Source organism: Lagenorhynchus albirostris, chromosome 15 (genome assembly GCF_949774975.1).
Source record: "Lagenorhynchus albirostris chromosome 15, mLagAlb1.1, whole genome shotgun sequence".
NCBI lineage: Eukaryota > Metazoa > Chordata > Mammalia > Artiodactyla > Delphinidae > Lagenorhynchus > Lagenorhynchus albirostris.
This window is the reverse complement of record NC_083109.1, coordinates 52553008-52570370: the sequence shown is the minus strand read 5'-3', so window position 1 is coordinate 52570370 and position 17363 is coordinate 52553008. Positions and strand designations below refer to the sequence as shown.

General features: G+C 39.1%; 1 protein-coding gene across 6 annotated transcripts in view; it reads left to right on the top strand.

The window, feature by feature from the left end:
• Positions 1-17363, top strand: part of CREBBP (CREB binding protein) — a 132272-nt gene that overhangs the window by 25067 nt on the left and 89842 nt on the right. The gene's annotated exons all lie outside the window — the stretch shown is intronic.

The window sequence follows — 17363 nt, the reverse complement described above, 5'->3', positions numbered from 1 at the left end:
AGCTTGCATGTCAGACAGTTGAAACTTAGGGAATGAGTTTGGACTGATAACCAGTTTTCAGCCTCTGAGGAGAATGTGTGGAAATAGAACCACATGGTTGAAAGAGGCAGCTTCTGCTGGGAATCAGCTTTTTGTTGCAGCAGTGAATCCGGTAAAGGCTCTTTACCTTCACTTCACGCAGCCGAACAAGTCGTTACTCTTCATGCCCTTCCCTTTTTACAACCAACTGGTGAAGTGTCTTTTGTCACAGTCTCCGTTTTACCAACAAAGAAGCTAGGTTCCAAGCTGGTCAGCTACCTGCCGTGGTTAACAGGGAAGAGATAACATGGCAGAGCCAGGGGGCAGCATGGGGCCTCGGGTCCCAGAGGAAACTCAGGTTTTCAAAGTGGGGTCCCCAAACCAGCAGCATCAGCATCACCTGGGAGCTTGTTAGAAGTGCAAAGCTACCGACTCCAGATGGTGTGACGCCTGTGCGGGGTTGAGAGCTCTGCTCCAGGGAAAGGCCTTGCAACCGGTGTGTAGCGTAGGAACTGAATGTGGAGAAAGGGAAGGCAGATGCCAGGGTAGATAGGAGACCACTGGGAAAGCGAGAGCTGACAAGGGAAAGAGGGCGGGCTGATCCCACTGGAGCGCCAAACACCAAGATGCACTGAGAAAAGTCTTCTCAGCTACAGCCACCAGTGCACCTGTTTCAGGCAGTATTTGGTACAGCAGATTCCAGAACAGTAAAACAGTTTGGGCTGTTCTTTGGATTTGATTAGTCCCAAATAAGGGAAAGGGAGAGATCACAGTAGAGCACAGTTTCCCCACAAGGTTGATGCGAGCATTAGGTGACAGCTGTGAACCCTGTGACTGGCTTAGGTAAGGAGGAATTTTTTTTCACTTAAGTAAAGGTGAAGTAATTCCAAACGTTAAAATTGCATTTATCTCTTTTGAAATGTTATTAAGGGGGAATATGAACTTAATTTTTAGTTGTCCCTGGCATTTGAAGAGGGGTCTGTGTGTGAATGTGCCTTTCGGAGTTGGGTTGAGAAAAGATTTCTGTGGGCTTAGGGTTCATGGATAGATTGATGTTTGTTCCTTCCTAATTGACTGATCACTCTTGTCCACGCTGCCCAGTTACGAAAAACTATTTTGGAGAATTTAAGTCACATGCAAAAGTAGACATAGGACTCTTAAGTAATCTTAAAAATTATTGAGGGAAGAAAAAAATTATTGAGGGGCCCAAGTGGATAAAACGTGGATATATCTGTCCATATTAGCCACATTAGATACTAAAACAGAATTTTAAAACACAAGCACACATTCCATTAGCCGTTAAGTATAGTGATATCACATGTCACAGAGCCTCTGGAAAACTCCTCTGTGTTCTTGTAAGGGAATGAGAGCAAAAAAGGCAAATAATGTCTTAGTATTATATGAAAATAGTTTTGACCCCTGGAAGGAACTGAGTCCCTCTACCACACTTGGAGAGCCATTGATAGAATGTATATATATATTCCTAGAAGTTAGACTTGGCATACCTGAGCACAGTGCCACTCTCACATGTAAATAAATGATTTCCTCATGTCATCAATGTCCACTGAATATTCAAATTTCCAATGGTTGCGTATGTCATGATTTGTTATTACAGACTTTTTCCCCCCAGCTCTGAATAACCTATATTTTATTCAGTTGATATGGCTCTTAAGAATTTATTAATCTCTAGGAGTCTTACAACGTATCTGTAGGAGAATCTAGTTGTTTTGCTCATTTATTTTTTTGTTCTGGGGGTTTCCTATAGTCTGGGCTTTGCTGATAATGTCTCCTTCACTCCATGTTCCTCTGCCAACTTTTTCATTCCTTTGTACAGAGTGATCTTTCTTTCAAATGACACTTAGCTAGTGTTCACTATGTGGAAAGTGAGCCACGTTAGTGCTTTGCGGGCAGCCATCTCTGTCCCCTGTAGGTACCCTAAAGAGGCTGATGGCAAAGGAGGAGTGGGAACTGGCATTTTTGAAAGATTGTCATGGCCTTTGGTTGGGACAAAAGAACTAACAGTGGTGGACAGATAGTAGGTGTAAGAGACAAGTTCATTTTAAGCGGAATAAGATTTTAAAATGCACTCGGGAAAAGAAACATTTTTACAAAGGTAATTTTGTTTTAAAAATTATTGTTACAAAGGAAATGCAGATTTCCTATAAAATAATTTAAATAGTAAAAAAAGAGCAGCCCCTCTCTCCTTACAGATAACCACTTCTGTCTATACAGATGTATTAACACAGATTCTTTTTTAGTATGAAATGGAACCAAACTATTGGGTTGGCCAAAAAGTTCCTTCAGTGTTAAAGTAAAAATAAAAGGCACGTTTTTCATTTTCACCAAGAACTTTATTGAACAACGTATTCACCGTTTTGTGCCATTTCTGCCATTTCTGCCATTTTTCAGGGAACTTCATAATTCCATCTTCAAAAACTTTTTTTTGAGCAAAGAACTGTTCCAGGTGCCTTTTACAGTCTTCCAGAGAATTGAAATTTTTTCCGTTAAGAGAACTTTGTAAAGACCAAAATAAATGGAAATCCAAAGGTGCAATGTCTGGTGAATACAGCAGATGAATCAGAACTTCCCAGCCAAGCTGTAATAGTTTTTGCCTGGTCATCAAAGAAACATGTGGTCTTGTGGTATCTCGATGGAAGATTATGCGTTTTCTGTTGACTAATTCTGGACACTTTTTGTCGAGTGCTGCTTTCAGTTGGTCTAATTGGGAGCAGCACTTGTTGGAATTAATCGTTTCGTTTTCCAGAGGAGCTCATAATAGAGGACTCCCAATCCCAAGGGAGATATACCCAACATCACCTTCTTTGGACGAAGACCAGTCTTTGGTGTGGTTGGTGGTGGTTCATTTCGCTTGCCCCATGATCTCTTCCGTTCTATATCATTGTACAGTATCCACTTTTCATTGCCCGCCACAATTTGTTCTAAAAACGAAACGTTTTTGTTATGTCTCAGTAGAGAATCACATGCAGAAATATGATCAAGAAGGTTTTTTTTGCTTAACTTATGCGGAACCCAAACATCAAAGCGATTAACGTAACCAAGCTGGTGCAAATGATTTGCAGCACTTGATTTGGATATTTTGAGTGTGTCAGCTATCTCCCGTGTGGTATATAACGTTGATTGTTCTCAGTCTCGATTTGATCGCTATCAACTTCAGCTGGTCTACCCAACTCTGGAGCATCATCCAGTTAGAAATCTCTAGCATGAAACTTTGCAAACCACGTTTGACACATTCTATCAAGTCACAGCACCTTCTCCATACAATGCACAAATCTTTTTTTGCGTTTCAGTTGCGCTTTTACCTTTCTTGAAATAATAAAGCATAATATGCCAAAAATTTTGCTTTTTTCCTTTCATCCTCAGTATTAAAATGGCTACACAAAAATTCACCAATTTTAATGTTTTTTTTTTTAAATGCACGCTGACATGACAGCTTTTACAATACAATCTAACAAAATTGTTTCAAATGAAGTTAAAGACAATTAAGCACTACTAGAGCCATCTTACAGGGAAAAAAAGGAAAAAACTGAACAAACCTTTTGGCCAACTCAGTACATAAGCACCTTGCTGTTTTACATAACTATATACCCTGGATGCCTTTCCATGCTGTGTGTGCAGATTTTTCCTTTTTTTCTACTGATAGCAAGGTATTGCATTTTGTGATGCACCATAATTTATGTACTCCTCTGATGATGAACATTTGGATTGTTTCTGACTTTTCATTAGTACAAACAGTGCTGCAGTGAATATACCCTTGTGTAGGCATATCCACATGCATCATGGGATAAATTCTGAAAAGTGACGTTACTGGGTCAAAGGCTTTGTTAAACGTTTTGTTTTTAGAAGAAATCATGCACATGGTTTAACAGCTAACAGCCAAATTTTTAAAAAATAGCACTAAGGATAAGAACTGAAAAGGTAGTCTCCCTTAATTTTTGACCCTTCGTTCTCCCAAATTCTCTCACCAAAGGCAACTACTGTTTCTTATCTATCCTGCCAGAGGTGGTCTGTATATATAGAGGTATAGAAAGGGTGTGTGTGTGTGTGCGCATGCGTGTGTGTGTGTAGCTATCTCTTCTAAACATGAAGAGTAGTATGGTATAACATCTGTCTCTCTCTCTGTCTCCCCCCCAACCCCCACCATGTATAAATGTTGACATACACCTCCTTTCCACCCCTGAACAACATAAGTTGGAAGTTGTTCCATGTTAGATAGAGCTCTCAGTCCTTCTTACTAGCTATGGTACGGTAGTAGTCCCTGAGTTGGCTATATCTTTTTTTTTTCTTTCTAATAAATGTATTTATTTATTTATTTTTGGCTGCATTGGGTCTTCGTTGCCGCGCATGGGCTTCCTCTAGTTGCGGCGAGCAGGGGCTGCTCTTCATTGCAGTGCACGGGCTTCTCATTGCGGTGGCTTCTCTTGTTGCAGAGCACGGGCTCTAGGCGCACGGGCTGAGTAGTTGTGGCTCGCAGGCTCTAGAGCTCAGGCTCAGTAGTTGTGCACAGCTTGCTTAGTTGCTCCGTGGCATGTGGGATCTTCCCGGACCAGGGCTCAAACCTGTGTCCTTGCATTGGCAGGTGGATTCTTAACCACTGCACCACCAGGGAAGTCCCTGATTTGGCTATATCTTAATTTATAGGACTAGTGCCCCAGTATCTGTACATTTAGATTGTTTCCAGTGTTTTGCTGCTATCACAATTTTTTTTTTTTTTTTTTTTTGCTATCACAATTTTTGACTTGTATATATATCTTTGTACAGCTGAGTGTAACAGCTGGATGAATTCTTGGGGGTGAAGTTTCTGGATTAAAGGATATTGACATTTTTAATAAGCATAGATATTGCCAGATCCTCTCCAAAAACATTATGCAAATTACACCCTCACCAAAGTGAATAAGTCCCTGTGCCCCAAATTCTCACCAACACTGATACTATTCTTTTACTGATTTGCCATTCTCTTAGGCAGATTGTCTCTTAGGCAGAATGTCTTTTTATAAATTCATGGGCATTTGTATTTTGCTGTTGCTTGTATTCTCTGTCAACTTTTCTGTTGCATGGTTTCCCATTTATTCTTGTTGGTTTGTATTCTTTATATTCTCTGTATATTAAAAGCTAAAGTCTAAAGACAAAAAAAATAGAAACAAAGCATAAAGCAGGATGGGAGAAGCAAAATCAAGCATAATAATTTAAAAATATGAAATGGTTCAATTTTTTGACTGAAAATATTATAATTAAAAAAAACAGCTAAAGTCTTTTAATGAGTGAAAGTTTCTCCCCCTTTTTTATTTGCTAAAGTCTGTTTTACCAGGAGAATGGCCACATAAGTTTACAATATGATAGTTCTGAGTTTTTTGTGTGTGTGTGTGTGTGTGTGTGGTACGCGGGCCTCTCACTGTTGTGGCCTCTCCCCTTGCGGAGCACAAGCTCCGGACACGCAGGCTTAGCGGCCATGGCTCACGGGCCCAGCCGCTCCGCGGCATGTGGGATCTTCCCAGACCGGGGCACAAACCCGTGTCCCCTGCATCGGTAGGCAGACTCTCAACCACTGCGCCACCAGGGAAGCCCTGTGTAATGAATTTTAACATATGATGGAGCCAGTTGCCTTTCACTCCTTTTCAAGAATCCAGTATTTTCTTTGCTGTCCTTATAAGATACTCTTCTAGATGTATGGTTCTCAACCCTGTCTGTGCATCAAAATTACCTGGTTTTTTTTTTTTAATGTGGTGCCTCATCCCTACTGCAGACCAATTAAGTTAGACTCTCTGGGGCATGGCATGAGCATTGATATAGTTTATAGTTCCTCAGATGATTTTCATGGCAGCTGGGGTTGAGAACCTCTGTTTCAGATAAACTTTAGGACTGTTTTTCAGATTCCTAAAAATCAAACAAAAGTCTTGGGATTTGATTGGGATTATATTGCATTTTATAAACCATTTAAGGGGGATTTTGACATTCTAACAGTTTTGTGGCTTTCCAAGTTGTCTTATCCTGTACATACAAGGTTTGTCTTTTCATGGAGTCTTATGTTGCTCAGAGGCATACTACAGTTTTCTTTATATAGGTAATACACCCTTTTTATTAAGTTTGTTTCTGGATGTATTAATGGGTTTATCATTGCTATTAGAGATGAGTTATTCTATTTCATTACCTAATTGACTATTGTTTTAATATAGGAAAGATGTTGATATATACATGTCAGTTTGGTAATCTGGCCACTTAATGGAGTTCTCTTGTTTATTCTAATACTTCTTCAGTTGATTCTCTTGGGTTTTCCTAGTAGGCAGTCATCTTTTGCATTACTGATACTTTTGTCTTATTGGCAATATTTCTACCAGTGTTTATGCTCTTGGGAATCCCTGTCTTGTATCTGACTTAAATAGAGATGTATGTAGTGTTTTATTATTAAGTATAATGTGAGCTTTGGTTTTCAGTCTTTTAAAATTGGGGTGTAATCTATTACTCATTTATTGGATGCTGGATTTTGTCAATTCCCTTTTGACATCTGTAGTGGTTACCCTGTGATTTTTTTTCTCCTTTGTTTTATTTATGTGACAGATTATCTCAGTAGGTTTCCTACTATCCAACTGAACCATCTCTGTAATTGTGAAATTGAAAGTTAACGTTTTGCTGAATTTTATTGGCTAGCATTCATTTAGAATTTTTGGTTCTCACTAATCAACAGTGAGATTGATCTGTAGTTCTGTAGTTCTTTTTTGTGTTTTGTCAGGATTTGATATCAGGGTTGTGTTAATTTGGTCGGAAAGAGTTTGGAAGCTGGTCACATCTGTTCTCTGGAACAGTTTCGAATTTGAATGATCTGTTCCTTGAAGAATTGAGAAACCATCTGTACAACTGTATGGGCTTGAAGCTTTTTTCCTCGAGGGTGACTTAAGATCTTTGACAATACTCCATTAGACTATTGGTCTCTTAAGTCAATATATTTTTCTTTTAGAAAAGTCTAAATATATTTTTATTCTGAAGAAAAACTCAAAATGTTTAACTTCTACTCTCATTAAAAAATATAAAGTGGGTACTATTCCCATGTTACAGATTAGAAATGGAGGCACACAGAATGGAGAGGAGAAATTATTTCATTAAAAAAAATATATCATGCCATGTTAACATTATTGCCATGTTGTTGAAATGGCTTATGTTTCCTATTTTAAATGTTTTCTTTAAGAGACAAAATTAGGAATGAGAAAGTAGAAATAATCAAAAACATCAGGAAAGTCCAAAATTGTAAGAATTTTTATATAACTCTTAATTAATTGTAAAGCCTGGATAAAAAGAATTTTTATTAAAATATAGATTGTAAAACTGATCCAAGAACAGGCTGCACGGGTTAGTGATTTAAGAGACCCTTAGCCAGACTTTATGGGATCCGATCCTGGCTGTGCTGTGTGATCGTGGAAAGTTACTCAGCTTCCCTCTATTCCCTTCATTCTGTGTGCCTCCGTTTCAACAGTAGGAAACCTCATATGTTATCTTTTCAGTAGTATGCTCTTGTTTTCTACAGAAAATAACCCAAACACTTGTCTTTTAGGAGGAAAGCAAAAAAGATATTTAAAGATAAATTTAAGGGGACTTCCCTGGTGGTCCAGTGGTAAAGAATCCGCCTTACAATGCAGGGGACTCGGGTTCAGTCCCTGGTCAGAGAACTAAGATCCCACATGCCGCGGGGTAACTAAGCCCACGTGCCACAACCACTGAACTCGTGCGCCTCAACTGGAGCCCGCGTGCCACAACTAGAGAAGAGAAAACCTGCATACCACGACTAGAGAGGAGCCGCACACCACAGTGAAAGATCCCGCATGCCTCAGTGAAGATCCCACGTGCCACAACTAAGACGCAGTGCAGCCAAAAAGAAATTAAATAAATAAATAAATAAATCTCTTAAAAAAAATAAAGATAAATTTAAGTGGGAATTGGAAGCCATACACTCAAGTTCTTCTCCTGGCTAGAGGTATTGAGAGTTATTGCTCTGCACAGAGAAGGTGGCAGAGGGAAGCCAGACACTGGTTGAAAGAGGAAGGTATTTTGATGTATCTGGGCAAGGGGTCCAGACTCTTTATAGTTTTGAGGTTGATAAATGCTTTTACAGCCTTAGAAATCCTTTCAGTCCTTTCTTATAAGTAATGTATTGGAAATAAGGGACCAAAATAGTTTGTGTGGTAAGCCTTCTTCACAGGGGGTTAGATTAGGGCTTATTTTTTTATAAGGTTTTTGGAATATTGTTCTTTTTTTATTTTTTTGTTTTTACTTTTTTTTTTTTTTTTTTTGCGGTACGCGGGCCTCTCACTGTTGTGGCCTCTCCCGTTGCGGAGCACAGGCTCCGGACGCGCAGGCTCAGCGGCCATGGCTCACGGGCCCAGCTGCTCCGTGGCATGTGGGATCTTCCCAGACCGGGGCATGAACCCGTGTCCCATGCATCGGCAGGCGGACTCTCAACCACTGTGCCACCAGGGAAGCCCTGTCCTTTTTTTAGAAAGTGGTCAGAAAATGGGGAGCTAGCTTTCCGTAGAGCTCTCCCTGAGGAGTGAAGGGTGGTTTTTTTTGTTTTTTTTTTTTAAATAAATTTATTTATTTATTTATTTATTTATGGCTGTGTTGGGTCTTCGTTGCTGTGCGTGGGCTTTTTCTAGTTGCAGCGAGCAGGGACTACTCTTTGTTGTGGTGTGTGGGCTTCATATTGCGGTGGCTTCTCTTGTTGCGGAGCACGGGCTCTAGGTACGCGGGCTTCAGTAGTTGTGGCACGAGGGCTCCGTAGTTGTGGCACATGGGCTTAGTTGCTCCACGGCATGTGGCATCTTCCCAGCCCAGGGCTCGAACCCGTGTCTCCTGCATTGGCAGGCGGATTCTTAACCACTGCGCCACCAGGGAAGTTCTGGGGTGAAGGTTTTGATTTTTAGATCCAGACCCCCCTGGATCCAGTCAACCAATATTTTGGTCAGATAAGATAAAGTGGTCGTTCTCAGACTTGGTGTCCAGCACAGGCACTGCAGGCTTGTTAACCCAGAGTGCTGGGCCTCCCCAGAGTTCCTGATTCAGTAGGTTTGGGGTGGGGCCTAAGAATCTGCTTTTCTTGCCAGCTCCCAGGTGACGGTGGTTGTGCTGATCAGCGACCACACTCCGAGAATTGGCGTGCCGAAGGGATAGATTAGCGGCATATGGTCAGTAAGAGAGGAGTAGGGCCAAATTGGCTGTTCAGAATAAGTGACTCACCTTCTCTATTTTGGAATGATAATTGGACATTTCTAACATTTAATAGCAAGAGAAATAATACTGTATATTTGTCTGATCCTTTTCTCTTTCTCATGTAATGTCATCTCATCTGATCCTTGAAATAATGCAAAGGAAACAAGGAAGTTTTTTATTAAGTAAATCCTAATTTGGCCTTTTTGAAAAAGATCACAATGGAGGTAAATGGTCAGTTTATAGAATTAAAAGGTTGAAAGCTTTGAATTAATACAGTGTGCTGTGTGATAATTATATAGCTCCTGTAGGCACAGGTTTTTGGTAGAAATATTAAGCAGTCTTGTACTGGCTCAATAATTGTATCATGATTTTAATGGAGAATATGTGATTCAGGATTTACTGAACTTCCCATGATAATTATCCATGAATTTATTTTTTAATTTTTTAATTAAATGAGGTTGTATATGTATATTTAATGGCTTTACCCACAGATTGTACTGACCTGCTGCTACTCCTGTCATTGTTGTTGTCATCATCATCATCGTTAGTAGCAGCAGCAGCAGCTTCAGCAGCTCAAACTGCTTTCCCCAGATGCAGTACAGCCAAGTGCTTAAGAGCAGAGGTTGGGATCTGGAGTAAGCTGCCTCAGTTCAAGTTCAGGCTCCACTAAATTATTAGCTGTGGGAAAATAATATAATCACTCTGGGTCTTAGTTGTTTGTCTTTTAAATGAGGATAATAATAGTATCTGCCTTTGAGAATTGTATGGATTAAGAGGGGATAGTAATAATATCTACCTCATAGAATTGTGCTGATTAAATGAGATGGTGTATATATAGTTCTTAACCACAGTGTCTGGGTTTACTGTAAAACTTTGAGAGAAGATTGGTTAGTTAGCTGGCTAGATGCTTTCTTACATAAAAGATTTGAGATAATCACATTTGAAGTGATGAGACTGCTTTTCTACTGTTTTCAGAGAATTATTTTCTAGTAATAAAAGTAATTGATTGTACAAAAATTGAAAGTTTAGAGAAGAAACCATAATCTTATCACCCAGTTCATAATTGGTGTTAACTTTTTGATGTTTTCCCTAGCAATCTTTTATCTATAATTATGTATCTCTTTTTAAAGTCAAAGTTGGAGTTATATTTCTTTCTTTTTCCAGTTAACTTTGTAACTCATTATTTTCTGTAGCACAAACTGAATGAATGTTTTGCATAATAGCAGCATTGAGTACTTTGATTTGATAGGTCTCCAGGGAGACTACTTTGAAGAGTATACTTGTAAGAAAAACCAGTCAGCTTTGTTACTTTCTAACTAAAGGTCAACAGTTAGGATCTGGGGTTAAAGACCTACATGTATTAATTTTTTAAATATTTTATTGTTTTACTTTCATTATTAATTTTTAAAAAAATTTTTTAATTTTTATTTTTTTTTGCGGTACGTGGGCCTCTCACTGTTGTGGCCTCTCCCGTTGTGGAGCACAGGCTCCGGACGTGCAGGCTCAGTGGCCATGGCTCACAGGCCCAGCCACTCTGTGGCATGTGGGATCTTCCCGGACCGGGGCACGAACCCGTGTCCCCTGCATCGGCAGGCGGAGTCTTAACCACTGCACCACCAGGGAAGCCCCCCATTATTAATATTTTTAAAGGTATAATTTACGTAGAGTGAAATGCACAGATCTTAAGTGTTACAGTTTGATTTGTCAAAACTCATGCCCATGTAACCCGTACCCTTCTTAAGATACAGGGCATATTCATTACCCCAGAAAGTTCCTTTGTATTCCTCACTTTACCTGTTCTTTCCACCCATGTCTGCTGTCACTACTGATTTCTTTCACCATGGATGAGTTTTACCTGTTCTCAAACTTCATATAAATGGAATTCTGTAATGTGGGTTTTTTGGTTTGTTTTTGGTGAGGCTTCTTTTGCTCATGGTGTGTTTTTGAGATTCATCCATGTTGTTGCCTGAATTTAGTAGTTATTTTTATTGCTAATTAGTATTCTGTTGTATTAATATACCATGATTTGCTTATCTAGTCTCCTATTCATGGATGTTGTGGTAGTTTCCGGTTTGGAGCTGTTAAGAATAAAGCTTCTGTGAACATTTTTGTATAAGTCTTTGTGTGGACATATAAATTTTCATTTCTCTTAGATAAATAACTAGGAATGGAATTGACTGGATAAGGAGGGGTCTGTTTCTGGACTCTACTCTGGGAGTCAGCAAACTATAGCCTATGGGCCAGATCTGGCCCACAACCTAAGAATGGTTTTTATGTTTTTAAACAATTGGTTAAAAAACAAACTAACAAATAAATAAAAGGATGAGGGATGGGGGCTTCCCTGGTGATTGCAGTGGTTGAGAGTCCGCCTGCCGATGCAGGGGACACAGGTTCGTGCCCTGGTCCGGGAAGATCCCACATGCTGTGGAGCGGCTGGGCCCGTGAGCCATGGTGGCTGAGCCTGTGCGTCCGGGGCCTGTGCTCCGCAACGGGAGAGGCCACGACAGTGAGAGCCCCGCGTACAGCAAAAAAAAAAAAAAAGAATGAGGGATGGAAACCATAGGTCACCTGCTAAGACTAAAATATTTACTAGCTGGACCTTTACAGAAAGTCTGCCCACCCCTGTTCTAGTCCATTCCATTGATCTGTTTATTTCTTTAGCTTTATAGTATTAAAATCGGGTTGCTTGGGCTTCCCTGGTGGCGCAGTGGTTGAGGGTCCGCCTGCTGATGCAGGGGACAGGGGTTCATGCCCTGGTCCAGGAAGATCCCGCATGCCGCTGAGCAGCTAGGCCCGTGAGCCATGGTCACTGAGCCTGCGCGTCTGGAGCCTGTGCTCCGCAACGGGAGAGACCACAACAGTGAGAGCCCCGCGTAACCGCAAAAAAAAAAAAAAAAAAAAAAAAAATCGGGTTGCTTAATTTCTCATTTTCATTTCTGTTTAATTTCTAGATTTTGTGTCATTGTTTGACTTGTTTGTTGCTAATATGGAGAAATATAATTGGTTTTTCTTTATTAACGTTATATCCTGTAACTTTGCTAAACTCACTTGTTCTACTTATTTGGTAGATGCCTTAGAATTTTCTAGGTCATGGTTGTCCTTGTAAAATAGTTTTACTTCTTCCTTTCTAATCGGTATGCTTTTTATATTTCTGGCTTTACTGCTCTGCCTGAGACCTTCAGTGTTTAATAAAAGTGTTGAGAGCATACATCCCCTGTCTTATTCTGGATCTGTGGAGGAAGCCATTCAGTCATTTATTAAGCATGGTGTTAGTTGTAGGCTTTTAGAGGTATCCTTTGTCAGGATGAAGAAGGCCCCTACTCTACGTAGTCTGCTGCGTCTTTTTATCATAGATGATGGCTGAATTTCATCAAATACTTTTTCTGTATCTATTGAGAGGATCAGGTGGATTTTCTTTATTCTGTTAATGTGGTAAAGTACATCTTTCTGAATGTTGAACCAACCTTAACAGTCCTGGGATAACCTCCCTCGATCGTGATGTATTAACCTTTTTACGTACTACTGGATCTGATTTATTTTATTTATTTATTTTTTAAACTGAGTTAGGATTTTCCTTCCTTCCTCCCTTCCTCCCTCCCTCCTGTTTTTATTTGGCTGCGCTGGGTCTTAGTTGTGGCGCATGGGATCTAGTTCCCTGACTAGGGATCAAACCCGGGCCCCCTGTATTGGGAGCTAGGAGTCTTAACCACTGGGCCACCAGGCAAGTCCCAGATCTGATTTATTAGAATATAGTTTAGGATTTATGCGTCTATATTCATGAGGGATATGTGTCTATAATTTTCTTGCAGTGTCCTGATATGGTTTTGGTATCAAGACTACACTGGTTTGTTCCCTCTTCCTTTCTTTTCTGAGTTCAGTATTTTTTCTTAAAATGTTTGATAAAATTCACCAGTGAGACCATCTGGGTCTGGAGTTTTCCTTGTGATGAGGTTTTAAACTATAATTTGATTAGTTTAATAGGTACAGATTATTCATATTTTTCATTTCTTGTGTTAATTTTGATAATTTGTGTTTTTCAAGGAATTTATCCATTTCATCTAAGGTCTTGAATTTATTTGGCATAAAAGGATTCATAATATTCCCCTAATTTCCTTTTAATTTCTACAGACTCTGTAATAATGTCCATTGCCCCTCTTTCAATCTGATATTTATAATTTTATGTTTCTCTCCTTTTTCCCTGATCAGTCTGGGTAGAGACTTGTTAATTTTATTGGTATTTTCAGACAACCAACTTTTGACTTGTTAATATTCTCATTTTTATAGATCATTGATTCTCTTTTTGTTATTTTCTTTTTTCTATTTTGGGTTTTCTTTGCTCTTTCTAACCTCTTGGGGTAAATGCTTATTAGATCATTGATTTTAGACTTCTCCAATATTAACATTTGAGCAATAATTTTTTTTAACATCTTTATTGGGGTTTAGTTGCTTTACAATGGTGTGTTAGTTTCTGCTTTATAACAAAGTGAATCAGTTATACATGTACATTTGTTCCCATATCTCTTCCCTCTTGCGTCTCTCTCCCTCCCACCCTCCCTGAATCAGTTATACGTATACATATGTTCCCATATCTCTTCCCTCTTGCGTCTTCCTCCCTTCCACCCTCCCTATCCCACCCTTGAGCAATAAATATTGGTCTGCACTGCATTTCATAAATTTTGATAGGTTATCATTTAGTTCAGAATATTTTTATATTTTGATTTGATTTTTTATATTTGATTTCTTCTCTGGCTCATGTTTCTTTTTTTTTTAATTTATTTATTTTTGGCTGTGTTGGGTCTTCATTGCTGCACGTGGGCTTTCTCTAGTTGTGGTGAGCCAGGTCTACTCTTGGTTGTGGTGCACAGGCTTCTCATTGTGGTGGCTTCTCTTGTTGTGGAGCACAGGCTCTAGGCGCGCGAGCTTCCGTAGTTGTGGCACATGCGCTCAGTAGTTGTGGCTTGCGGGCTCTAGAGCACAGGCCCAGTAGTTGTGGCACACGGGCTTAGTTGCTCTGTGGCATGTGGAATCTTCCCGGACCAGGGCTTGAACCTGTGTCCCCTGTATTGGCAGGCAGATTCTTAACCACTGCGCCACCAGGGAAGCCCTGACTCATGTTTCTAGGTAGAAGTGTGTTGCTTAATTTTCAAATATTGGGGATTTTTGCAGATATTATTTTGTTATTGATTTCTGATTTCATTGTGGTCAGAGAACATGCCCTATATGATTTTTGTCGTTTGAAATTTACTGAGACTTGTTTTATGGCCCAGTGTATGGTCTGTCTTGATGAATGTTCCGCATATGCTCGAAAAGAATGTGCCTCCTACAGTTGTAGGGTGTAGCATTTGTAAATGTCAGTTAGAGTAAGTTGATTGTATTCAAATTGGCAACGCCCTTACTGATGTTTTTTCTGTCTCTTCTATCAGTTACTGAGAGAATGTTAAAAATATCCAACTATAATTATAGATTTTTCTATTTTTACTTTAACTAGAATGAAATTTGATTACTTATTTCATGTATTTTGATGCCCTTTTATTAAGTGAATATACATTTTGGATTATTATGTCTTCCTGATGAATTGAACTTTTTATCATTCTACATGTTTCTCTTTATTTCTATTAATATTCTTTGTCTCATTAACATAGCTGTTCCCACTCTTATTAATATTTGCAAAGGATATCTTTTTTTACCCTTTTGTCTATGTCTTTATATCTAAAGTGTGTCTCTTGGAACGAACATATAGTTGGAACTTATTTTTAATTTATTCTGACAATCTTTGTCTTTAAATAGAAGGTTTAGTTTATTTACATGAAATGTTGATACAGTTAGACTTAGGTCCACATCTTGCCATTTGCTTTCGATTTGTCCCTTCTGCATATTGTTCTTTTTTTTCTCTTTGTTCCTTCCCTGCCCTTCTTTTGAAGGCTGATTTCAACATCTTTGTCATCTCTCTGTTTGTTTCATTTGCAGTCTTTTGTTCGTTTGTTTAAATATATAATTCCAGTTACGGGTCACATTTTCCTGCCTCTTTGCATGTTTAGTAATTTTTGATTATGTAGTGGATATTGTGGATATGTTGTTGAATAAGTTTTGCTGTCTTCCTTTAGGGAGTGTTGGATTTGTTCTGAGAGACATTTGACTCCACTCTTTGTATTCCTCTTGGGTGTTTTTCTGTCACTGCAAACATTTTAGGAACCATTCTCAAGCCCAGCCATTAACTTGTCTCAGACTTTAACACGGACTTGGGCAGGGCTTCTTAAACTTTAATGATTTGCAGATCACCTGGGGATCTTGTTAAGGTGCAAATTCTGCTTTGGGAGGTCTTGGGAAGTGGGGTGCTTTGAGTCTGCTTTTCTCACCAGCTCTAGGAGGGGCAGTTGTTGTGGCTGTGCCCTCCAGGCACTGGGAGGTCTCTCCATCTTGATGGTGTGAATGTAAGTTAGGGTATGTAATGGGTGCCCATTGGTGATTGGATATATCACACTTCAAAAGTTATCTGTTGTTTCTTTCCTTGTTCAGTGTAGAAAGTTGGGAAGTACTAAACCTAACATTCTTTATGTAAATGGGTCCAAGGCATGACTTCAAGGATCGACTTCTCCAAAATGTTTCTGCAATATTTTGGAAAGAGTTACGTTTACTGTAGACAGTAATTTGCTGTCCATCTGTCACCAAGTTAAAACATTTAGGGTTTTTATGTTGATTACCGCATAATACTTATGGCATTTTTCAGAATTACATAATGACTATAACATAAAATTTCAGTATGATCCTTTTATGAACAAGGATAACAATTACTGTATTTACTCTTTCTGAATAAGAGAAGAGCAGCAAGGAATGACACTTCTGGGCTGGGGTGCAGATTGTACTGGGCTCTGTGCTGGGTGCTTTGCAACACAATCTCAGTTCGTCTCATGTTTAATAATCCTGTGAGGTACATGCCATATCTGTTTTGCACATGGAATAAAATATTCTGAGCCACTCTTCTGTCTCCCAGGAAATTATTCAAGATGACACATGTTAGAAAGTGGCAGACTTGACTTACAACCCATCCATGTCTGACTCCAAGGTCTGTATTTTTTCTACTACACCATTTTGTCTGTAATATACCAGGATTCAACATAAGATGGGGAACTGCATAATACCCAATTTTCTGTGTATGGACCAGGTTTTACCCCCATTTACAAAATTTATAGAATAGATAACTTGGAGAGTGAGTCTAATTCCCCAGGAGTATTTTTTGTTGTACAGAAGGATTTGCTGCTTACACCCTTCTAGAAACACACGTGTATACTGTGGGCCTTGCCTGTGGTCTCATTGGGCTGTGGCGCTCAATCTGAAATAGTAATTCAGCCAAGCAAGTTTTGCAAGACCCATAAAGAAGTTGATTTTTCTGGCTAGGGAAAAAGTGTTTACCTCCCTTGTGGGAGGCCAGCATAGTTATAATTACTTTTTATGTGATTTTTTAAAGTGATCTTGTCTCTTAAAAATTTTTTTTTAAACAATACTACTACTGTAGCAAAGAAAGATTTCATTTGTGACTTTCTGGGTTTTTTAAATTTTCAAAACACACCAAAGAACAATATAATCAACATCTATGTTTCTGTTAGTCAGAATTAACACATGTTGATACTTTCCAGATTTTCTTCACAGTTTTTTTTTTTTTCTTAATTTTTATTTTGGCCACACCACATGGCTTGTGGGATCTTAGTTCCCCAACCAGGGATCGAACCTGGGCCCATGGCAGTGAAAGTGCCAAGTCTTAACCACTGGACCACCAAGGGAATTCCCTTTTCACTTTTAAAGTAGACACTTTTTTGGAAAGTTTTAGATTTATAGAAGAATTGGAAGACAGTATTGAGGATTCCTATATTTCTTCCTCCCCCCATTACTGTTTCCCATATTATTATATTTGTATATTTGTCACAATTAATGAGCCAATATTGATACATTATTATTAACTGAAATCCATACAGATTTCCTTAATTTTCCCCCTAATGTCCTTCTTCTTTTTTTAAAATTTCATCCAGGATACCACATTACATTTGTTATGTTTTCTTAGGCTCTTCTTGGCTGTGACATTTTCTCAGACTTTCCTTCTTTTTGATGACTTTGACAGTTTTGAGGAGGACTGGTCA